At 40.8% G+C, this 25,260-nt stretch overlaps 1 protein-coding gene and 1 long non-coding RNA gene across 2 annotated transcripts in view; one reads left to right on the top strand and one right to left on the bottom strand.

The window, feature by feature from the left end:
* LOC125246308 (tripartite motif-containing protein 16-like) overlaps positions 1 to 25,260 on the bottom strand; it is a 398,598-nt gene that overhangs the window by 180,810 nt on the left and 192,528 nt on the right. The gene's annotated exons all lie outside the window — the stretch shown is intronic.
* Positions 6,298 to 25,260, top strand: part of LOC125246390 — a 41,561-nt gene continuing 22,598 nt past the window's right edge. The window contains exon 1 of the long non-coding RNA XR_007179836.1: positions 6,298 to 6,424. This is a non-coding gene — a long non-coding RNA (uncharacterized LOC125246390). The remainder of the gene's footprint in view (positions 6,425 to 25,260) is intronic.

Here is a 25,260-nt window from a genome sequence, read left to right as displayed (position 1 = left end):
GGAGCTGATTAATTATCCTCTGCTGATATTGTGTCAGATAAAGGATATAATATGTGTGCTGTTGGAGGAACTAGCTCCAGTGTCAGGGTCAGGATCTTATAGGTGTTTGTTTTAAGCCCTTTCATAAAAAGACTCCCATTTACTGGAACAGGAAAGTGAAAGTGAAAGTGAAAGGCCTGTTACTTAATCAGTTCTTATAAAGCCTTGTATTTACAGGAAAAGAAAAGTGAAAGCGAAACAATCTAAGATATAATATATTGATATTAATTCTTTCCATGCCATTGGCAAGAAGAAAACACAACCCTGCCTCTTTTTGTTTTCACTTTAAAAACATGAACCATATTAACATGTGGGTCAGGCACTATGTGCATATACTCTGATTTCCTTAGCTGTATGTATATGTTTCTATCATAAAATTGAAATAAAACACAATCTTGTCTCATTTTGTTAAATGTCAGTTTTAATGAACAATAGAATCTATAATAAAAGTATAATTATAAAGTCTAAAAAGCTTTTACTTTTACAAAAGGAAATAAAGACAAGCAAACACTTCAGTCAAATGCACACAGTCTGCACCCTACAATTGTATATATAAATATATAAAGTTGTGAAACTTCACTTTGCCCTCAGCTAAAACTATATGCCCAGGAGCAAATTCTAGATCAATGAGACCAAAGATTGCCCATAAGATATACACAAGACGAATTATATCTCAAGTTTAACCACTAAAGACATCAGACACAGCCACTGACATCAGAGCCAGTGGCAAACGGTAGAAGGACTAGCCGAGGTAAGGCTGTTCTCGGCTGGGTACATGAGCACTGAGCACCCAGTGATTGCCTGGATCTCACAACTCCGAAAACATCAGAACACCTTTTAGATTTGAGCTTTAAACGACTACATTCTCACTTGAAAAATGCTTAAAACTAAAGTTTGTGACACAATAAGAGTAGTATTTTTAAAACTGCAGGTTTTCCACTATTGATGCTTGCTGGTTGATGCAAGATGCATTCTGGGATACCTGGCTGTCTTAAGTCCACACAAGTCACTTCCTAATGCATCGTCGATAAAAGGGGCAGATCAAGAACACATTCGTTACACTGTCACCGTCATGTTCTGTTTGTTTTGTTTTTCATTCATCACACGTGTTCCTTTGTTCTAAGTTCCCTCCACTCATCAGTCACCACTAACAGGACACTAACTCACCATCATTAGTTCATCTTCTGCTCTGTGTATATCAGTTCAGTTTTCAGTTCAGTTTCCGCTCTCATACGTCTCATGTGTGTGTTGCTACCTGTTCCTGAATTATTGTCATTAAACTTTAAATATTGGAATTACCTTTCATCTTCTTCATCTGTTTGCCAGCAACCACACGTTACAACATCTGGAGATTTTAACTGTACTTAGCTAAATGTGAAATTTGAAGTTGAACAGTTCTTGGGCAGCAACTGATAACATTATTAGATAGAACTGTTAAATAAATAAAGTAAATGGTATATGTGTAACGGAGGCCAGCTAGTAAGAGCTGTGCTAAACCTTACTCCCCTGATCTCAAGAGGCAGGCTAGCGACTGATGATAGAAGCTGTTGCCTTGTTAGATCGTCCGACTCCCACGCCAAAGTCCTGGGTTTGAGGCTCGCACAGAGTGGCGTGAGGAGGACCTGAGGTGAGGGGTTACAAATGAAAAAGTATTATAGCATTTGCCGTGTGTGGCCCAACATCACCAGCTGAGCAGAAATACATTATCATGTTTCACTTGGTCCCTTCAAAATCATGTTGGATTTTCTCCTTAGCATTAAGATGCCTGGGAATTGCGGACTTCGGCATTTGTCCATCTATCGCTGTCTTTCATGTTTGTAGAGTTAGTTTGTGGAGTAAATATATAGGCTTTAAACTGTATGTTGACATGGCTTTTTTACAATAGGGGATGCTGGTGTTTTCACGTACATTCGGCCAATCATCACTTACATCACTGGTAGTTCCTATTGTGCTGGGTTATACCTGACTTTGAAGTAGGAGCTAATTTAGTCCCCCAAAAGGAGTTCCTGGAAGTAAAATCATTCTCCGTTCCTGTGATGTGAACATGCAAAAAAAATGGAAACTTCCAGCAATAATTATAGGAACTATGGAAACATTCCTCCGGGGCAAAATCCCTGTTTAATATCGAGGACAGGTTTGGGAACCAAGATCTGAGAACCTTTTCAGAACTGGTTCCATTATTTAAAAAAACAAAAACAAAAGACATCAGTGTTAAATTATGAATGAACTTAATGTTAATGAATGTAATCACAAAAGCAGATTCATTTCTACCAGAAAGACTCGGGAGGCAGAATAACATAATGATGAAATTTATTACAACCAGAAAGCTATACAAGAAGATTGGCGTAGGCCCCGTCCGTAGCACGTTTAACAGGGTTAATAATGTTGCTGTAAAATGTTATGACTTTCACCAAAATTTCTGTGTTTTTGTTCATTTATTAATTGTTTGGAGACCCCTTGTGGCGACATTAGTGGGTCATTTGTCTTATTTGTGAAACCACGCCCCCACCCCCAGCAGAGAAGTTTATCCGATGCTGAGAGGTGGTAGGTAAATGTGCTCCGGTAAAATGAGATTTCTTGGTAACTTAGTATTTGTTAATTTCACAAATAATATTAAGATTGAAGTTCAGTGATATTGTGAAACAATATGTTAAGTGATTGTGATTGTATTTGATGAACTTTGTAGAGTTTAGATGCAATTTGTTCACCATGTGCGTTGCATGACTGACTCCATCTTGTTGAATCAAACGCAAGTGAATCTCTCATTTCTTTTGCTGTTTTAGATGCATGAGTGTAAATGCCCACTGTCGAAAAAGGATATATGTTTCTCCTTGTTGTGTTACAGGTATGTTTATTTGTTTGAATCTTGACTGTTAAAACTGTTCTATTGAGACAGATGCGTGCTGCGTCACGTTCAGTTGTTTGTTTAAAACAACAGCAGAGAAGTTTATCCGATGCTGAGAGGTGATGCATGAGTGTAAATACCCACTGTCGAAAAAGGATATATGTTTCTCCTTGTTGTGTTACAGTAAACATCGCATGAAACGCAGTTCTCTGTGTCCGCCTGTGATTCACGTGCTGTCGGATGAGAAGCGTTAAGCCGCCTTTCCACTGCACACGACATTTGCATCCGATTGTCGCATTTCGCCCCCCTAGCGGCAGTCGCACGGAACCTTGAAATTGGTAAAGCAACCGTTACCCTCGGCTTATTCCAACCCAGCAACCACAATGGTAATCTGAACGATTTTAATGATTGTAACGTTAATGCATGTATGAACATGTATCCATACAAAGCAAATGACCCTCAATACATCTAAAATAAAAAAACATACTAGTAGATTTTATAGAGCTAATACGTAAAAAATTGATTTAATAATCATAAAATATCTTCTTTTTTGACATAATTATTAATAACCACCATTTGAAATAAATAGTGTTTACAGAATAACATTAAAGTGTTAAAATATTGGTAATTATAACTTCACGCTCATAAGTTTTGATTAGAATACATCATATCCGGTCGGCCGGTCGCATACGGTCTAGCTGCAGAAGTTCAAATATTTCAACGCATCCGAAGCTCAAATCGGATCCGAAATTTCCGCATTCGCATATGATCGGAACTCCACGCAGCCCCCGTACTACTCTCCGTTGGAAACGAATGACTTCCGGTCCAACAGCTGTCGTTTGTCGTGTGCAGTGGAAAGGCGGCTTTACACTGGTGCCGTGACTTTTTTTTTAGTTTATTTTTATTTTAATTTTATTTTAAGTCAAGTGAAACATTTGATGAACATTTGACTCATTTTGAACTTGAATCATTTCATTTTGAACTTTGGACTCATTTTGAACTTGAATCATTATGAACATTTGACTCATTTTGAACTTTGGACTCATTTTGAACTTGAATCATTATGAACATTTGACTCATTTTGAACTTTGGACTCATTTTGAACTTGAATTAATTTGAACATTTGACTCATTTTGAACTTGAATCATTTTGAACATTTGACTTATTTTGAACTTTGGACTCTTTGAATTTCAGACTCAATTTGAATTTAGGATTCAAATCACAATGCATTAGTGATCTAACTTAATCTGTTTATACAGGTTAGTGTTAATTTAGTTTTTATTTGTGAGCATATATATATATATATATATATATATATATATATATATATATTTGTTTTTTTTCCCTTTCTTTTTGTATATATATATTTGTTTTTATCCCCTCTCATCCATTTTGAAATAATGGCTGAGAAATTTCCTTCAGATTATGATTCTACTAGCCCATTTATCCCTAGAGGGAGAGGTGTTTTGCTTCCTGGGTTGAATAATAGTGGCTTGCCACGCAGCGAGTCATTTTGTGGAGAGATTGGAAATCTTCAGTCTATGAGTGATAGTGAAAGGGGTATAGGGCGTGGTCATACCACGACTAATCCGACAATGAGGCCATCTTTGGGGGATGGGCCTTTTGTTTCCACTCCAAGAGCTGATAATACAGAACATGCGTTGCAACAGTTGACAGATATGATGGGTAGACTTGGAACCCAAATAGGTGATTCGATCATGGCAAGACTTGCTGAGACTGGAGTTATAAATGCTAATTGTAACTCGCAAAACAGCAGACATGTGGGCTCTGATTTTGTCAGACAAGATACGCCTCAGGTCACAGTACATGTTAAAGCAGACAGGGAACCAGTGATGTTTAAAGGTGACGGTTCTGATAAATACTCTGTCTGTGATTGGATTGAGTTGACAAAATCCCAACTAAATAAACAGAAGTGCCCAGTATCCGATCAAGCTGACGAGATACTTTCGAGACTAATGGGCAAAGCGAGGGACATCGTGAAAATTGGGTTGAGGAGTGATTTCTCTGGATGTGGTACGCAACCCTGAAATTATCTATTCCATACTGCTCAAATACTTCAGCGATGCTTCTTCGTGTTTGCCTCTGGCTGATTTTTATTCCACATGTCCAGAGCCAAAAGAAAATCCAGTTGATTACTGGATTAGACTTAACAAAGCAGCTGATTTGGCTGAAGAAGGGTTGCGCAGACAGGGTAGAGTTATGGGTAACTTTAGCATGGAAGTGGCGCGTATGTTCGTGAAACACTGCCCTGACCCTGAGTTGTCATGCCTTTTTAAATGCAAGTCAATTGATGAGTGGAATGCGAGAGACATCCAGCGGAGGCTGGATGATTACCAGAGAGAAAAAAGAGCACCATTGAGACATGCTAGTCCTCATCTTCGAAACCTTGCTGCTGTCGTCCAGTGCAATGACCCACCACAGTCATTTGAACTTTGTGAATCTAATACACAGACAAGCTGTTCCAACGTTCCTCTACCTACACAAAGTCAGCTAGGTGGTGCTCATTGTACTGACACAGTCACCTCCATGGCACAAAATGTGCGGAAGCCAGATGGGGAAATCTTTAGCCGAATGATGAGTATGCTTGAACAAGTGCTCGAGAAAGTGGCGCAAAATAGCAATGCTCATATTTCACACAGTGCTGATTTTAGACAGGGCGATGGAGTGAGAATATGTGATGTCTGTAAAGCACGAACCCATTCCACCAAAACTCACTGTCTTAGAGAGAGGCTATGTTTCTCTTGTTTTTCTTCAGGTCACACACACAATACGTGTCCACGCAGAGTGCCTGCCCAGCGCAGTCAGACTGGGGGAAACTAATTGACCCATATATGGTGGGGGGGTGTACGGGTCTAGGTAGCAACTCCCATATGACTGATGTTGATGTTGAAGCTGCGACTACGCTGCCCAAAGACTTTCGTGATTCAACTGAAAATGTAATTGTACAGAACACCAACACAATATGCAGAAGCAACAGTTTGTTTTACACACCAGTCATCGTGGGGAACAAGTTAACTCTTGGTGGCATGCTCGATAGCGGTTCGATGGCTTGTACAATGAGTGAAAATGCAGAGGCCAAACTCTTCGATGCTGGTGTGTTGAAAAAAGAGAATGAGTCCAATTTTAATGTATTTCTGATAGGCTGTGGTGGCAGTCGAGTAAAGCCTAAATCTGCTTATGATGTTGAAATGGAAGTGTATGGCTGTAAGATCATTGTTCCTACTCTGGTTGTTCATGGCCAACTGGATGACCTTATAATAGGGACAAATGTAATCAAACATGTGATCCATCAGTCTAAGCGTTGTCCTGCCTACTGGAAAGCATTGTCTCATCCATGTTTGAATGCTGATTTAGAATCTGAACAGTTTCTTTCTATGTTAGCAGGAGTGGAACGTTGGAAGGGTGGGGAAATTCCAGATAAGATTGGAACAGTCAGATGTACTGCGGCAGTGTGCCTAGAACCCGGCCGTGAATACCTGCTGTGGGGAAAGTTGGATAAGTCTACTGCTATTTCGCCAGGTAGTACTGTGATAACCGAACCTACCACTTCCAGGTCAGCTCCCAGACATGTATTAGTGGCTAGACTTGTCACTCCTTTGTGGGGTGATGGGTGGATACCACTGAAGCTCATTAACATGTCTCATCAGCAAATACTGCTGAGACGCAATGCAAAGATTGCTGATGTGTTTCCATGTGTGGCACTTGAAGATATGGAAGATGTCGTACCTATCAGTAAAGATGTCCCTCTGTTGAGCTATTCTCAGGTGACTGACTCCACATCAAGCCAGGGTGGAGGGGTAAATGAGTTAAATGAGCAGCTGCTACGTGTTGGTCTGGGTGAGCTGGACATTAACTCATGTGAGGTTCCTGTAGGTTGTAAGAAACAACTTCTGGATCTTGTTTTGCGGTATGAGGATATTTTCTCCCGCCATCATCTTGATTGTGGTAAGGCTGAGGGATTCATGCACAGAATTCACCTTACTGATACCAGACCCTTTCGCTTGCCGTACCGGAGAGTGCCTCCGAGTCATTATCAGGTTCTTTGCAAAGTACTTAATGAGATGGAGGAGAGAGATATAATTCGAAAGTCAACCAGTGAATTTGCCTCTCCACTGGTGCTGGTTTGGAAAAAGAATGGGGACCTGCATCTGCACTGATTTTCGGTGGCTGAATAAAAGAACATCCAAAGATGCATACCCGCTTCCCCACCAAGCGGATTGCTTGGCTGCACTAGGTGGCAATTGTTTGTTCAGCACCATGGATCTCACATCGGGGTTTTACAATATGCCCTTGCATGTTGATGACAGGAAATATTCAGCTTTCACGACCCCGATGGGGCTGTACGAATATAACCGTCTTCCACAGGGGTTATGTAATAGTCCTGGTAGTTTTATGAGAATGATGACAGCAATTTTTGGTGATCAGAATTTCTTAAGCCTACTCTGTTATCTTGATGATCTTCTTGTTTTTGCCCCTAATGAGAAGACTGCTTTGGAGCGGCTAGAAATGGTCTTTAGTAGATTGCGTGGACACAACTTGAAGCTGTCACCAAAGAAATGTTTTTTTCTCAGGAAGTCAGTTAAGTTTCTAGGACACATAGTTGATGAGACGGGTGTCTCTACTGACCCTTGTAAAGTAGAGAGCATTGCAAGAATGACTTGCACTGATCTGATGGAACAGGATGGCGTGACTCCGAGTCAAAAACATATAAGATCATTTCTTGGCAAGGTAAATTATTATCAACATTTCATACCCAAGTACTCATCCATTGCTAGACCTCTCTTTGAGTTGCTTGCAGGACAGACAAGAAAATCTAAAGGTGGTTGGAGGTTGAAGCGATCTTCACAGGGCCATAAGCGGAGTCGTGAACACTGGACTGATGACCATGTTAGAGCCTTTGAGATGCTGAAATCGTCCTTGCTTAATAGTGTGGTTCTGGCACATCCAAACTTTGATCAGCCTTTTATGCTTTCCACTGATGCTTCGTTGGATGGCCTTGGGGCTGTTCTTTCCCAAGTGCAACAGACACTATTGCCAGGCCTATTGCATTCGCTAGTAAATCGCTGTCTAGGTCTCAGAGAAACTATCCTGCTCATAGACTAGAATTTCTGGCTTTAAAATGGGCAGTGTGCGACAAGTTTAGCCATTGGCTAAGAGGTAATAAATTCACTGTCTGCACTGATAATAATCCGCTGACCCATATCATGACGAAGCCAAAATTGGACTGTTGCGAGCAGCGATGGGTGGCGAAGTTAGCCAGCTATGATTTCGACATTAAGTATGTCCCAGGTTCTCAGAATTCAGTTGCTGATGCTTTAAGCCGTGTGCCTTTTGTGAACGTGGGACACAGGTTGCTGAATGAATCGTTTGATCATCTTAGGTGCAATATGAAAGAGATGTCTGATGCCTCTGTTCAAAATGCTTTTAGGCAGGCAGTGAGTGGTACTGACAAATTCACTCATGCTGATTCTGTTGTCCAGAATTTTACATTAGTGCCAAGTGATGTTGTTTCAGCAGTCTTGCAGTCTCACAATGAGTGGGAAGCTGGTGCTCGGGTACGCGCTCTGACGGCTTTGCAGAATTTGCCCCAGATTGTTGATGCTGACTTTGACTTTTTCCCTGCATACACAGCGAACGAACTTTGTGGTAAACAACGCAGTGACAAGATTCTCTCTCGTGTTTTGGAGTATGTTGAGAGATGCCGTAGGCCCTCTAGGAGAGAGAGAGCGAAAGAGCCTGCTGCAGTTGTAAGATATTTGAAGCATTGGGAAAAACTTAAGATTATTGATGGGGTGCTTTACAGAGTGTCTAGAGACAACTTGTTGAAGACGAAGCGGTTTCAGTTTGTTGTGCCAGACTCTCTCAGAGCTGAGGTAATGAAGGGCACTCATGACCACGCTGGTCATCAGGGTCAGTTCAGAACCCTCAGCCTGGTGAGACAACGGTTTTTTTGGTTGCATTTCGATAGGGATGTGCGTGAATATGTACGCCATTGCCAGCGATGTGTTGTAAGCAAAACTGTTGAACCCGATGGTAGAGCCCCTCTGGTAAATATACAGTCCGGCAAGCCTCTGCAGATTGTCTGCATTGACTTCTGGTCAGCTGAAAATTCGCAGAACAAATCCGTCGATGTCCTTGTTGTGACTGATCACTTTACTAGACTGGCTCAGGCCTTACCATGTAAAAATAAGTCGGCCAAGGAGGTAGCCAGGGTTTTATGGGATAAATACTTCTGTATCTATGGGTTTCCGGAGAGAATTCACTCTGATCAAGGCGCTAGTTTCGAAAGTAACCTTATCAGTGAACTACTCAGAGTTTCAGGTGTAAAGAAGTCCCATACAACCCCATATCACCCGATGGGAAATGGTGCTGTTGAACGTTTCAACAGGACACTTGGTGGTATGATTCGCGCATTGCCTCCTGGTGAGAAACATGAGTGGCCGAGACGGTTACAGACTCTTATCTTCATGTATAATTGCACAGTGCATGAGACGACGGGGTTTGCACCCTTTTATCTCATGTTTGGGAGGGTCCCCCATCTACCTGTAGACATGATGTTTCGAAGTGTTTTGTGTGATTCAACATCATCAGATTACCCTAAGTATGTGTCCACCCTATCTAAGGATCTTTCTGAAGCTATGAACATAGCTCAAAAACTCGCTTCTAAGGAGCAACACCGCCATGCTGTGCTGTATGACAGAAAGGCAAAAGGGTCCAATATAGAAGTGTCTGATCGTGTACTTCTGGCAAATCGCGCTGAGAGGGGGAAGAAAAAAGTTGCTGATCGTTGGGAATCAACTGTTTATACTGTGGTTGACAAGATTCCTAGCACAAACACATTCAGAATTCGTAATACTGTCACTGGACAGGAAAAAGTAGTTCAGCGCAATTTGCTGTTATTGGCCAACTTTCTTCCTGTGACAGATGCTTTCTGTAATGATTCAACATCTTTGCCTTTTTCAAGTGATGTCGAAGCTGATAGTCCATCATCAACCTTTGAGAATGCCTCTTTGCATAATTCCAACCCATGCTTCACACAGGATGGGAATAGAGTTTCTGAGGGTAACTGTTCAAATAAGACCGTTCATGCAGGTTTTTATGTTGGCACTAATAAAACAGCTGTTGATGACTCTGCTAGTATTGCCCCCAATCCGACTGAATCAGTGCCTATAATGGATGAAACGAATATCTGTGAACACACCGAGGCAACTTCAGATTCTTGTGTCAAAGACTGTACCTATAGGACTCTAGAATGGGTCTCTCAGTTGCCTGATGATAGCTCTTGACCGGGCTGATCCTGGTCTACGCAGTGAAGTGTCTTATCCTGTAAGTGCAAACAATGATTCCGTTGTGGTGGATGCAATGGCAGGGGGATCTACCACTCTTCCAGAACAGTCTTCTGTTACCTTAACACCGCCAGGCCAGCAATGTGATGTGAGCAGTAGTCATTCTGTTCAAGAGCAAGTCAATGATGATGTTCCAAGTGGATTTTCTCGTGTGACATCCCGATTCGGACGTGTTATTAATCCTGTAAACAGATTGATATATACCATGTCCAGACAAGATGTAAGCTACGACCCTAAGAGTTATGTTAAAACCATTTGTAGGTCAGTTGTTCAAGCTCTTCGTGAATAGTGTTATTTGCTGACAACATTTATTGTTTGTGGATGTTTTGATTGTGTAAACCAAAAAAAAAAAAAAAGAATATATACATTTTTTTTTTTCCTTTCTTTTTTTTCTTTATTTTCAATTATTGCGAGAAAATGTACACACTTGTATAATACGTGACAGAGTGGTGGGGTGTAAATTGGGCACCCTACAGCCAGTTGTTGGGTTGAGACTCTGGCGCCAGTCTCTTCCCATTCAATCCTTAAGGGATACTTTGATAGTTGGCAGTCCTTTTCTAGGACCCTGTCTTATGTCTTGGTAAACCTTTGTCTGTATTTATTTTTATTTATTTATTTATTTTTATTTATTTTTTTTTTTCTTCTTTCATCTGAGATTTTTACAATTTTGGTGAAATTCCACAGGGGTGAATGTAACAGGGTTAATAATGTTGCTGTAAAATGTTATGACTTTCACCAAAATTTCTGTGTTTTTGTTCATTTATTAACCTGTTACCCAGCACTGGCACGCCGACGCACCAAAGCTTCTTTGTTTAAATTAGCTCAAATTTACTGTTAGATTTAATATAATTACCTTGACAAACTATACATCATTAAAAAGATCTAAGACTCGAGCTTCAATTTTTAATCTTTATTTTACTCTCAACATCATATAGTGACCGTTATTTGTTAATATGCGTCGGGAGTTATGAATATGAGAAACGGAGTCGTTACCTTTTCATTGAAATATGAGCGTCAGCTTCAGCCATTGAGAAAAAAACTCTGTACGATCATCATGAAAAAACTCCACAAAATAACATCCCTCGGGGCTTTTAGCTTAAAAGCATGCACATTTGGAGAAATATTGATGCACTGTCATACGTTTATGTCAATTTTCTATACAGAGGAGTCATATTTATTAAATTTTTACCCAAAACGCGCTGTTTTCATCATATGAGCGCTGTATACACTGACTACTGTGTGTCCAAATCATACCCGAAGCCGGAGGGCGCTCTGTGCACCTTTAGTCCACAAATAACACAGCATGAACAAGAGGCAATCATGTGACATACACGGGACTAACAGAGGCTACCAGACATCGCTATAATCATTGATATAAACATACAGAACGTCACTTTTGAAAGTAATAAATACACAATTGTGATGATATGTGGTTTATCTGTGTTCTTAACGCCATGTCAGGTATTCATAGTTGTAGATTATATTTATAATGCAATGCTAATCGAGATAGCTTTTCTCATTGTGCAGAATAGCCTAAAATGATATATTTTCTGTCTGATTTTTGATCCAAAGCCACATCACATCAAAGAAGGTTATTTAAAACAATCGACTAGTAAGTTTGGAGAAAAAACGTGGTTTTAATCTTATAAATTGTCATGTTTTGTTGGTGTGATAAGCTAATATGCTAGCGAGCCCAGATATGCACCTGTTCTAATCTAAAGCTAATGCAAATAAATAATTCTTAATAGTAAAGCTCACTTTTTTTCTCTCTTTTTTTTTCCAAGAAGGGCATTAGATACAGTTTGAAAGAAGGTGAAGTGAGAAGTTTGGTGAATGAAATGAGGGATTAAATCATCTTGAATAGAACGTCAGTAATTATAATAGAGACAAAAGAAAAGAATAATAAGAGCCATAAGCTGGCTGGAGAGGTGTGAATGTGTTCAGGGGAGACTGAAACTGAATGGGGCACTTAGCACCACAAACACAATATCGACAATACCCTTGAATAGATGACAATAAACATCAGTTAACATTTTAGAGTCTTTTCTAAATAAAGTCTCATGACATGGTCTTGAAAAACATGTAATAAAACTCAGATTTTTAAACCTATCATCTTCAGATTTGAAATATAACATGGTCAGACATGTGGCTTTAGCTGCAGTGCATTTCTAGATTGCCACAAGGCCAACTTCACTTTCATTTTCATAAATATATTTCATAAAAATAAATTTCTAATAACTTTTCAAAATTTCAAAGCTATTTTAAACTATTTTCTTCTTTGTGACAATAATTAATTATGAGTTTACCATAAACTGCAAAGTGTCTGCTTTCAAATGAGACCTTACTTATGCTTTTAGTACAAAGGGTTCATGAACTGTATCTGTTTTAGTTTGGGTATGTCATGTAGGGCACCGCTCGACAGAACTTACAAATGGCTTCATCAGCCAGAGGCATGATTGAACAAAGCTTCATGTGGTCCAAAAGATCCATTTCCTGAAGTGATGACGTGACTTCTTTTAACAAAGGACTCTGTCTAAAGGACTTATTAGCTCATCAGCAATAAACTAATCAGAACCCATCACGTGGATCTGATCACATTAAATCTATTGATTCTCTCACAAAACCCTCTTGTATTAGCGGACGGAACAGGAAAACACCCATCAACGGATTTGAAGACGAATCTGTCCTATCAATACCTCCCTTGTATTGAGCAATCCATCCTGACCCGGTCACTCGTGACTCCGGTCAAAGTTTAAACTATGCTCGAAAACTGTGCAATGAACTTCGAATGGACCATCATTAAGAAATCATTTTAAACTATATACAGAATAATACATGCCATGATGTAATTACTAACATGTCTATTCAATGTATTCAATATGTGGGTTTTCTTCAAATGCATTATTGTAATCATTGTTTTAATTAGGTCAGTCTCGTAATATGTGTGTGTAAGAAGTGTGCCATGTTTGAGCTCTAAATACAGAGTTTATAATTCTCTGTAATTCTGTGTGAATGAAACATTGAAATTCAGTATCAGGAAAATATTAAGAAACTTTATAAAGTTGTTAATCAAACAAGAGAATGTTCTGCAGATATCACGCGGTGTGATCAATGGACAATAGACGAGGCGTGTCTAATCTCCGTAGCAACGTCTCATTGGAGGATCGCATCTGAAGGATGGACCCAAATTGCTCCTTTAAAACTATGCTTTCCCAATAGCCAGTTGTCAAAAGATATGTAAAAGATACGTCAAAGAATCGATACGCTGAAGAAGGGTTGAAGAACCCATCTAACTGCCGTGGCTGATTTCCATCTGACAGTCGCTGACTATCTTCATCCACGAGCCGCAACAGCCGTCACATCCCGAACCCTGAAACACTCCGTTGAACCTTTTGACCAAAGTCTCCAAAGAAGAGAGCCGCTCCAGCCAGACTCTCAGAACAGCGCGTTTCACCAGCCAATAACCTTCTTCAAAGCTTCCGCGCAGCCCAACGAAGGGCTTTCCCGTGAAGACGTCACCTGAAAGACAGCCAATCCAGAACGGGATTCCGCTGTACACGAGTCACGGAACAACCCGATTACCTCAGCTGTCACAGCAAACGCAGGTACAAGCAAACTTCTCTCTCTCTTGCTGGGAACTGGTGAAACTCCTTTAAACCTAAAGAATCAAGCCAAAGCTCTGCTTTTGTGATTTTCCTCAGGTTATGAGTTAAGTTAGCACTGAACTTGGGACTTTTCATAACTCATCAACTCCGCGAATGTGTGTACATGTATGTATGTGTGTGTGTGTGTGTTTAGCCTTAGTTTTCTGTAATCATTAGAAGTAGTCAATAAATCTTGTTTTGATTTTTCACATATACGAGTTTCTTGTGCTGTGTATCAAATTACTGCCTTAAACTTAAAAGATCCTAAAAGTTACCTCTTGCTTATAATATAATAATTACAATAATAACAATAATCATAATAAAATATTGTTACTGTTGGCCGCAGAATAATATTTTGTCCAGAATTGGTAAAATACTCTAACCTCAATTTTCGCTGGACGAATAATTGATGAAGTGTTAAATATTAATCCTGAATCATTTACAGTGAATCATTTACAGTTGATTCAATTCTTATTCCCTGTAACAATTAAATTGAGCTAATAAATAGGCTAAGTCCTTACAGTCATTTTTTGGGATTTTCCAAAAGCGGGGGTGCTGGCTAACAGGTTAATTGTTTGGAGACCCCTTGTGGCGACATTAGTGGGTCATTTGTCTTATTTGTGAAACCACGCCCCCACCCCCAGCAGAGAAGTTTATCCGATGCTGAGAGGTGGTAGGTAAATGTGCTCCGGTAAAATGAGATTTCTTGGCAACTTAGTATTTGTTAATTTCACAAATAATATTAAGATTGAAGTTCAGTGATATTGTGAAACAATACGTTAAGAGATTGTGATTGTATATGATGAACTTTGTAGAGTTTAGATGCAATTTGTTCACCATGTGCGTTGCATGACTGACTCCATCTTGTTGAATCAAACGCAAGTGAATCTCTCATTTCTTTTGCTGTTTTAGATGCATGAGTGCCCACTGTCGAAAAAGGATATATGTTTCTCCTTGTTGTGTTACAGTAAACATCGCATGAAACGCAGTTCTCTGTGTCCGCCTGTGATTCACTGTCGGATGAAAAGCGTTACACACGCATCCGAATGGTTGTAGGCTCGGCATATCCTGCCCGGAATAAAGGCAGGGGCGTAGCCGACCCCCCACAGGGATATGGACAGGGACCATCCTGGTGGTGGTGGGGAGGATGGAGGTGGAGATTGGCGTCAGTATCTGCGAACTCAGATAAGTGTAAGTACCAATGCTTTATACCTGAGTGTTCAATAATGATTGGTTAGATCTGATCTAATGAATGACGTAAAATTCCCAGTCTTCCCAGCAGAACTTACGCTAGAGCTTACATTTCTTCTACAATATACTTCAAACTACACCTAGCTGCAGTTTTTTTACATTCTCTCAATCAGGGATGCAAACAGATAAGAGGGAAAACAGGTGAGAACATCACATGGGGCAGGGGCATGCTTCACACAATATGTTTTAAAAAACAAATATTTGCTTTACATGCTCATTTGTAGATACTTTAAATGATTTTTTTATATATCCAAACTGTAATGCAGGATATTTAAGATAATATTGGCTGATCAGACGGCAATACTGTGCTAAACTGCAAACTGTTTGCCTAATCTTCACTGTTCCCACATCTCAGACCCTAAATACATAAAATATTCCCCAAAGACAGACTGTGAAAATTCTTGCCATCAGGTCCTCATTTTATTCTGGATAACACAAATGGCAATAAATGAGGACTTGAGCAGCATATAAACTAGTTGTCACAGATCCCTTGTCTCCTGAACTCCAATTCCCATTATCCTCCTGTTCTCCATACCTGCACTCACTTCCCTCGTCATCTCCCCATCATCACCGATCATCATCACCTGGACTTTCTCATCAGCACTCCCTATATATATATATATGGACTCACTCCCTTCACTCCTGGTCTGTTCTTATATGTTATACTATGTGTTTTTGGATGTTGTATCTCTACGTTGTGTCATTAAATACCCATTTATTGTTGAAGTCCGTGAACGCTTCATCTTTGCAACACCGACACGTAACAGAAGAACAGACCGATACCGCTGGACTTCCACACAGACAAGATGGGATTGTTTCTTGTTCCTGCGGCTCCTGCTCCCCCACAGCCTCTCACACCTACATCAGCGGCTAACAGGCTCATCGGGCTCTTCCAGATTGGACGTTCACTGGAGAGGTATGTGGAGGAGTTCGTAGAGCTAGCTTATTTGACTAACTGGTCAGACGCTCATTTGATCGCCCTGTTTCTGGATGGGCTGGATGAGAACACTATCCGCTTTGATGAACCTGACGATTATGTTTCCTTAAATGAAACTATCAATTTAATTTTGTATTTAAATGGCTCCAAATTTCTTGTCGAAGAGGTTCAGGAAGTGTTCATCTCATCCAGTCCTTCCGGAAACATGGGTGGCCTGGCCAGTTAGTCAGGCTCCGTCTTTCTCTGCATATCCCTCCAGTGAACCACTTATCTGTTTCACACTGGACCCACACTCCTCCGCTGGGTCCAAAAAGCGGAGGAGGAGGAAGAAAGCTGCTCCAGAAAGCCCTCTCCGAGCCTGCTGCTCCCGTTCCAGTCGGGATTTTAATCATGTATGAGGGGATGGACTGGACCCCTCTCCAGGATCTCCAGTCCCAACCGCCGCCGAGCCCTCTGCTCCAGCCGCCGCCGCCACCGAGGCCTCTGCTCCAGCCGCTGCCAACGAGTCCGCTCCAGTAGCTGCCAACGAGTCCGCTCTAGTAGCTGCCGCCGAGCCAGTATCTCCAGTCTCCGCCGCCGAGCCAGTATCTCCAGTCTCCGCCGCCGAGCTAGTATCTCCAGTCTCCGCCGCCGAGCCAGTATCTCCAGTCTCAGCCGCCGAGCCAGTAGCTCCGTGCTCCGCCGCCAAGCCAGCTCCATGCTCCGCCGTCCACAAGCCCACTTCTGCCTATGCGGCCACTCTGCTCTGCAGATATCTTGGACTCTTCTTAATCATCCTAAACCTCCCCAAGTATTTTTTTGGGGGGGGCAAGTACCCGTGGGTGGGGTACATGTGGGCGCCACACATGTGGGTGGGCTTCCAACACCGCCATGACAGCCCACGGCACCTGACCCGCCATGGCTGCCCGCTGCACCTGACCCGCCGAGGCGGCCCACATCTCCTGACCCGCCTTGGCTCATGGACCCACCCTGGAGACCTCCACTCCAACCCATGCCTCTCCCTGCACCGGCATGAGGTCTCCAGGGTGCCCACCCCCCCTTCCCGTTATTACCCCTGAGGCCAAGCCCCGGGAGGGGGGGTGATGTCACAGATCCCTTGTCTCCTGAACTCCAATTCCCATTATCCTCCTGTTCTCCACACCTGCACTCACTTCCCTCGTCATCTCCCCATCATCACCGATCATCATCACCTGGACTTTCTCATCAGCACTCCCTACAGGGGCGGACTGGCCATCTGTGTGATCTGGAGAATCACAGAACGGCCGGTACCCAGGACGGCCGGCGGGCCGGCCCACCACCCGCCACGCACGCAGTCATCATCTGTTTTTGTCCCCCACTAATCTGTTTCACACTCCAGTACTGTAGGTGGCAGCAATGCACCTTTAAGTTGGATGCCAGCTGCACTGGCCGTGGCCGCCAAGTAAGCAGCAAAGATGTTAGATCAGTGGTCTCAAACTGCCGGCCCGCGGGCCATTTACGGCCCGCCCACCCCCTCTAACCGGCCCGCAACTGATCTCAAAAATAAAACATAATCCGGCCCATTAAATTATTATTATTATTATTATTATTATTCTCTAGTTGCTACCTGTCTGATATGCAAAGAAAAAGTCGCCGTTCTAAGGGGTCATTCACATATCGCGTCACATAAGCGGCCGCGCCGCATTCTCCTTCTTTCCAATGCGCTTTCGCTCCAGTGGCGTCTGTTGTTGCTATGCAACCATGAGCCGCGCTCTCAATCGCTTCTATTATGAGCGCGCTTGCCTAAATTACAGTAAAAGCACTCGACTTTAAGTCACGAGCGCCGATTTAAACCACCGAAACGCGTCCGATGCAGCCATTAAACGTTACCGATGCTCAAACGCATCTTGGACAAATGTGGCCCAGCTGTGTGAGCAGAAGCGCTGCAGGTGTCTGTCAAGAAACAGAGTGTACAAATGTATTCAGGGATTGTATTTGTTCAGTACAGTGTTGTTCAGTGAAAGATTTTAATGTTATTTAAGATAACATAAAGTAAGGGAAAATACTTCCACTAGATGTTAAAAACTAATAATGTATGTAACAATGAGAGATTTTTATTTTTTTGGCAAAATAAAGTTGATATATAGCTCCAGTTTTTTTTTTTTTTATTTCTGACCCCTCCACGCCACAGGTGTTGCTGGTTTTGTTCCTAAATTACTGATTTTTTATTCCATATATCTTGTTGGATGTGAGAAGTCGCACCAGACTATTTCAATTAATAGTATTATATTAGTAATAGTATTATATAATTATATTACACTCTGTAACAATGAGAGAGACACTGCTGTTTACATTTAGTATGGTAAATAAGATATTTATAGTATAGGTATAAAAAATATTTTTGAGTAGGCCTAATGAAATTTGAAGTAGGCTGAATGAGAAATAATGCAAAGGAAAGTAAATTTTCTGAAATGTTGCGCTTTGCGCTTGAAGGATAATATGGCCCTCCTATGAGGTGTCAATCACAGAAACGGCCCCCCGACAATTTGAGTTTGAGACCCCTGCTATATGAGTATTCAAGTTAATCTAATATGCTTTTAACACAACATCTAGTCAACATCAGTGCTATTGCTATAATTTGGATGGTATAGTATCATGAGCCACAATTAAAGTCTTGTGACACTCATGCCAGACGTTGTTGTTGAGTTTCTGCACGCCGATTGCTTTGGGCTGGGCCTAGTCAAAGTCCAGGGCCGTTTTTTAGTCCCAGTCCGTCTCTGACTCCCTATATATATGGACTCACTCCCTTCACTCCTGGTCTGTTCTTATATGTTATACTATGTGTTTTTGGATGTTGTATCTCTACGTTGTGTCATTAAATACCCATTTATTGTGGAAGTCCGTGAACGCTTCATCTTTGCAACACCGACACATAACACTAGTATGCAGCAGCAATGCACGTGCTGTGACGTCTCAAAACACTGCAGCAAAGTGCGCTACCCCCTGACGTGTTTATAATTTTCTAATGGATGTAACATTGTTCTTTAGTGGTCTGCTAATGCCTGCCCACTTCTTATAAAGCCTTACAGTTACTGGAATAAAAACTAAATGAAAGTAAAATTTTCCAAGTCATGTGGGATTTTTTTTGTCTTTTTGTGGGAAGGGGCAGCAGTTGGGCACTATAAAAACCAACACAGAAGCTTTCTGCAGCTGCAGATGAAAAGAAGACTCAAGAGGAAACAAATAACAGTAAGTCTATTTCCTTCCTAGTATAACAGATTTAGAAATATCCGATTTGTAATATTTGACTGAAAAAAAGCTTTAAAAATAGATCTTGCTTATTCTGCATATATGTCCAACTCTTAAAGTCAGAATGACGTCTTGTATAGTAAAGTTTAAAAAATCTGATTGCTTTTCCAAACAAATTGTCATTATTAAAATTGAATCTAATAATTTTTCAGTATAGCAGTAGTTGCAGTTGATAGATTCAAAAGCCAAATTGTAAAGTATAAAATAGAAAGCATAAAAAACTATGTAGATATTATTATTATGTTTATTTGTGTTCCTTTGTTTCCTTTGTCCTTATGTGTTGCTGTTTGCCTTTATGATCCTTTTATGCTTGCTTTTTGCATTAGAGGATTTTTAACCATTCAACTATTCAATAAAGAATCCATGTTTTTGATCTTTTTTGAGAAATCGAACCTTTGTCCTTGTCTTTTACCATGTGTTGCTGTTTGCCTTTATTGATCCTTTTATGCTTGCTTTATTGCATTAGAGGATTTTTAACCATTCAAATATTCAATAAAGAATCCGTGTTTCTTGATCTTTTTTATGTCAGTTTTCATGAACAATAGAAGCTATTATAAAAGTATAATTATAAAGTTTTTTATTGTTTATTTGTAATAATTTGACTAATATTAAATAATCATCAAACCTTTTTTTCAATCATTATTTTTTCAGGACAAACAGGCTGCTATCACAGAAAACAGGACATTGTCAGGTGAGTACATTATCAAGATGATTAGACTTGACTAAAGTATATTTAAATAGCATATATATATATATATATATATATATATATATATATATATATATATATATATATATATATATATATATATATATATATATATATATATATATATATATTGAAATGTTGTATTCTTCTGAAAGAATTTATATTGTAGTTTCCAAACTTATTATCAGCATTTTCAGCTGTTATAAGAAACATTCTGTAAATCAGCATATTAAATTCATGTGACACTGTAGACTGGAGTAATGATGCTGAAAATGCGATTTTAAAATATATTAATACAGAAAAAGTATTTCAATTTTTCACAATATTACTGTCTTCAGGTGTACTTTTGATAGACTTGGTGAATATAAGAATCTTCTTTCAAATACTAAAAGTCGTGATCAATATAAATTCAAAATTTGGAACAGAAGTGTATATACTGTTTCAGCAAGGATTTTATTATACAGCGAATATAAAAATACCGGTAATGCTTTACAATAAGTTTCATTAGTTAAAGATTAGTTAATGTATAAACTAACATGACCTAACAATGAGCAATACATTTGTTACTGTATTTGTTAGTCTTTGTTAGTTTAAAATACAGTTGTTCATAGTTTGTTCATGTTAGTTCACTTGCATTTCTAGATTGCCACAAGGCCAACTTCACTTTCATTTTCATAAATATATTTCATAAAAATAAATTTCTAATAACTTTTCAAAATTTCAAAGCTATTTTAAACTATTTTCTTCTTTGTGACAATAATTAATTATGAGTTTACCATAAACTGCAAAGTGTCTGCTTTCAAATGAGACCTTACTTATGCTTTTAGTACAAAGGGTTCATGAACTGTATCTGTTTTAGTTTGGGTATGTCATGTAGGGCACCGCTCGACAGAACTTACAAATGGCTTCATCAGCCAGAGGCATGATTGAACAAAGCTTCATGTGGTCCAAAAGATCCATTTCCTGAAGTGATGACGTGACTTCTTTTAACAAAGGACTCTGTCTAAAGGACTTATTAGCTCATCAGCAATAAACTAATCAGAACCCATCACGTGGATCTGATCACATTAAATCTATTGATTCTCTCACAAAACCCTCTTGTATTAGCGGACGGAACAGGAAAACACCCATCAACGGATTTGAAGACGAATCTGTCCTATCAATACCTCCCTTGTATTGAGCAATCCATCCTGACCCGGTCACTCGTGACTCCGGTCAAAGTTTAAACTATGCTCGAAAACTGTGCAATGAACTTCGAATGGACCATCATTAAGAAATCATTTTAAACTATATACAGAATAATACATGCCATGATGTAATTACTAACATGTCTATTCAATGTATTCAATATGTGGGTTTTCTTCAAATGCATTATTGTAATCATTGTTTTAATTAGGTCAGTCTCGTAATATGTGTGTGTAAGAAGTGTGCCATGTTTGAGCTCTAAATACAGAGTTTATAATTCTCTGTAATTCTGTGTGAATGAAACATTGAAATTCAGTATCAGGAAAATATTAAGAAACTTTATAAAGTTGTTAATCAAACAAGAGAATGTTCTGCAGATATCACGCGGTGTGATCAATGGACAATAGACGAGGCGTGTCTAATCTCCGTAGCAACGTCTCATTGGAGGATCGCATCTGAAGGATGGACCCAAATTGCTCCTTTAAAACTATGCTTTCCCAATAGCCAGTTGTCAAAAGATATGTAAAAGATACGTCAAAGAATCGATACGCTGAAGAAGGGTTGAAGAACCCATCTAACTGCCGTGGCTGATTTCCATCTGACAGTCGCTGACTATCTTCATCCACGAGCCGCAACAGCCGTCACATCCCGAACCCTGAAACACTCCGTTGAACCTTTTGACCAAAGTCTCCAAAGAAGAGAGCCGCTCCAGCCAGACTCTCAGAACAGCGCGTTTCACCAGCCAATAACCTTCTTCAAAGCTTCCGCGCAGCCCAACGAAGGGCTTTCCCGTGAAGACGTCACCTGAAAGACAGCCAATCCAGAACGGGATTCCGCTGTACACGAGTCACGGAACAACCCGATTACCTCAGCTGTCACAGCAAACGCAGGTACAAGCAAACTTCTCTCTCTCTTGCTGGGAACTGGTGAAACTCCTTTAAACCTAAAGAATCAAGCCAAAGCTCTGCTTTTGTGATTTTCCTCAGGTTATGAGTTAAGTTAGCACTGAACTTGGGACTTTTCATAACTCATCAACTCCGCGAATGTGTGTACATGTATGTATGTGTGTGTGTGTGTGTTTAGCCTTAGTTTTCTGTAATCATTAGAAGTAGTCAATAAATCTTGTTTTGATTTTTCACATATACGAGTTTCTTGTGCTGTGTATCAAATTACTGCCTTAAACTTAAAAGATCCTAAAAGTTACCTCTTGCTTATAATATAATAATTACAATAATAACAATAATCATAATAAAATATTGTTACTGTTGGCCGCAGAATAATATTTTGTCCAGAATTGGTAAAATACTCTAACCTCAATTTTCGCTGGACGAATAATTGATGAAGTGTTAAATATTAATCCTGAATCATTTACAGTGAATCATTTACAGTTGATTCAATTCTTATTCCCTGTAACAATTAAATTGAGCTAATAAATAGGCTAAGTCCTTACAGTCATTTTTTGGGATTTTCCAAAAGCGGGGGTGCTGGCTAACAGGTTAATTGTTTGGAGACCCCTTGTGGCGACATTAGTGGGTCATTTGTCTTATTTGTGAAACCACGCCCCCACCCCCAGCAGAGAAGTTTATCCGATGCTGAGAGGTGGTAGGTAAATGTGCTCCGGTAAAATGAGATTTCTTGGCAACTTAGTATTTGTTAATTTCACAAATAATATTAAGATTGAAGTTCAGTGATATTGTGAAACAATACGTTAAGAGATTGTGATTGTATATGATGAACTTTGTAGAGTTTAGATGCAATTTGTTCACCATGTGCGTTGCATGACTGACTCCATCTTGTTGAATCAAACGCAAGTGAATCTCTCATTTCTTTTGCTGTTTTAGATGCATGAGTGCCCACTGTCGAAAAAGGATATATGTTTCTCCTTGTTGTGTTACAGTAAACATCGCATGAAACGCAGTTCTCTGTGTCCGCCTGTGATTCACTGTCGGATGAAAAGCGTTACACACGCATCCGAATGGTTGTAGGCTCGGCATATCCTGCCCGGAATAAAGGCAGGGGCGTAGCCGACCCCCCACAGGGAATATGGACAGGGACCATCCTGGTGGTGGTGGGGAGGATGGAGGTGGAGATTGGCGTCAGCATCTGCGAACTCAGATAAGTGTAAGTACCAATGCTTTATACCTGAGTGTTCAATAATGATTGGTTAGATCTGATCTAATGAATGACGTAACAATTCCCAGTCTTCCCAGCAGAACTTACGCTAGAGCTTACATTTCTTCTACAATATACTTCAAACTACACCTAGCTGCAGTTTTTTTACATTCTCTCATATCAGGGATGCAAACAGATAAGAGGGAAAACAGGTGAGAACATCACATGGGGCAGGGGCATGCTTCACACAATATGTTTTAAAAAACAAATATTTGCTTTACATGCTCATTTGTAGATACTTTAAATGATTTTTTTATATATCCAAACTGTAATGCAGGATATTTAAGATAATATTGGCTGATCAGACGGCAATACTGTGCTAAACTGCAAACTGTTTGCCCTAATCTTCACTGTTCCCACATCTCAGACCCTAAATACATAAAATATTCCCCAAAGACAGACTGTGAAAATTCTTGCCATCAGGTCCTCATTTTATTCTGGATAACACAAATGGCAATAAATGAGGACTTGAGCAGCATATAAACTAGTTGTCACAGATCCCTTGTCTCCTGAACTCCAATTCCCATTATCCTCCTGTTCTCCATACCTGCACTCACTTCCCTCGTCATCTCCCCATCATCACCGATCATCATCACCTGGACTTTCTCATCAGCACTCCCTATATATATATATATGGACTCACTCCCTTCACTCCTGGTCTGTTCTTATATGTTATACTATGTGTTTTTGGATGTTGTATCTCTACGTTGTGTCATTAAATACCCATTTATTGTTGGAAGTCCGTGAACGCTTCATCTTTGCAACACCGACACGTAACAGAAGAACAGACCGATACCGCTGGACTTCCACACAGACAAGATGGGATTGTTTCTTGTTCCTGCGGCTCCTGCTCCCCCACAGCCTCTCACACCTACATCAGCGGCTAACAGGCTCATCGGGCTCTTCCAGATTGGACGTTCACTGGAGAGGTATGTGGAGGAGTTCGTAGAGCTAGCTTATTTGACTAACTGGTCAGACGCTCGATTTGATCGCCCTGTTTCTGGATGGGCTGGATGAGAACACTATCCGCTTTGATGAACCTGACGATTATGTTTCCTTAAATGAAACTATCAATTTAATTTTGTATTTAAATGGCTCCAAATTTCTTGTCGAAGAGGTTCAGGAAAAGTGTTCATCTCATCCAGTCCTTCCGGAAACATGGGTGGCCTGGCCAGTTAGTCAGGCTCCGTCTTTCTCTGCATATCCCTCCAGTGAACCACTTATCTGTTTCACACTGGACCCACACTCCTCCGCTGGGTCCAAAAAGCGGAGGAAGGAGGAAGAAAGCTGCTCCAGAAAGCCCTCTCCGAGCCTGCCGCTCCCGTTCCAGTCGGGATTTTAATCATGTATGAGGGGATGGACTGGACCCCTCTTCCAGGATCTCCAGTCCCAACCGCCGCCGAGCCCTCTGCTCCAGCCGCCGCCGCCACCGAGGCCTCTGCTCCAGCCGCTGCCAACGAGTCCGCTCCAGTAGCTGCCAACGAGTCCGCTCTAGTAGCTGCCGCCGAGCCAGTATCTCCAGTCTCCGCCGCCGAGCCAGTATCTCCAGTCTCCGCCGCCGAGCTAGTATCTCCAGTCTCCGCCGCCGAGCCAGTATCTCCAGTCTCAGCCGCCGAGCCAGTAGCTCCGTGCTCCGCCGCCAAGCCAGCTCCATGCTCCGCCGTCCACAAGCCCACTTCTGCCTATGCGGCCACTCTGCTCTGCAGATATCTTGGACTCTTCTTAATCATCCTAAACCTCCCCAAGTATTTTTTTGGGGGGGGCAAGTACCCGTGGGTGGGGTACATGTGGGCGCCACACATGTGGGTGGGCTTCCAACACCGCCATGACAGCCCACGGCACCT

Source organism: Megalobrama amblycephala, linkage group LG14 (genome assembly GCF_018812025.1).
Source record: "Megalobrama amblycephala isolate DHTTF-2021 linkage group LG14, ASM1881202v1, whole genome shotgun sequence".
In the NCBI taxonomy this organism is placed as follows: domain Eukaryota; kingdom Metazoa; phylum Chordata; class Actinopteri; order Cypriniformes; family Xenocyprididae; genus Megalobrama; species Megalobrama amblycephala.
Note: the sequence above shows the minus strand (reverse complement) of the source record. Positions and strands in the feature narration are given on the sequence as shown.